This window comes from Oryzias melastigma, linkage group LG19, assembly GCF_002922805.2.
Source record: "Oryzias melastigma strain HK-1 linkage group LG19, ASM292280v2, whole genome shotgun sequence".
Taxonomy (NCBI): Eukaryota; Metazoa; Chordata; class Actinopteri; order Beloniformes; family Adrianichthyidae; genus Oryzias; species Oryzias melastigma.
Window position 1 is genome coordinate 4,960,458 of NC_050530.1, and position 728 is coordinate 4,961,185.

The window sequence follows — 728 nt, forward strand, 5'->3', positions numbered from 1 at the left end:
AATATTGGTATTGATCTCGACGATATTGACCAGTTTCGGATCAATACCCAAATGTTCAGTATTGGCCAGTCCTAATAAATAACAACAAAAAAATCCGTCAGCAAATAATAATCCTCGTTGTTAAAGTATGATTGACATGCAGAACGGCCAATCGTCAGAGACACACGTCACTGCACATGCGTGTTGAAATGCACTGAGCGCACATTCTTTCTGCCATGTAAAGTCAGTCTTGGACGGAGAATCACAATGGCCTTCAGGAGGGTTTATCGAGGCCCGGGGGTGTGTCTCCTCGATGGGAAGACGCCCCGCCTGACCCAGCCAGCCTCCCACGGCGCCTCCTACTGGCTCTGCCGCCTGAAGGATCCACTGAGGCACCAGTGTTGACCTGAAGCGCGCTGGTTAAGCCAGTCGCTCTTTAGAAACGTCATTTGTCTCCCCATAACATGGATTACAGCAGAGCATGAAAAGCAGTTGTTGCTGCTTTCTGCTTTTAGAATAAAACACCATATCTATTCTAATCTAGTTTTACTACAACAATCATATTAATACACACAACAAAGCTATCCCCTAAAATATATATATATATATGTGAGGATAATTTTGGAACTTGTCGTCTCACAAGTAGCTCTCATACCAGTGTGGGCATCCCTGTGGTAGAGGCTTAGTGCGAAATGTGGAAGCGGTGCAAATTTCGCAAATCTGGCTCCCGTTTTTTTTTTTTTTTTTTT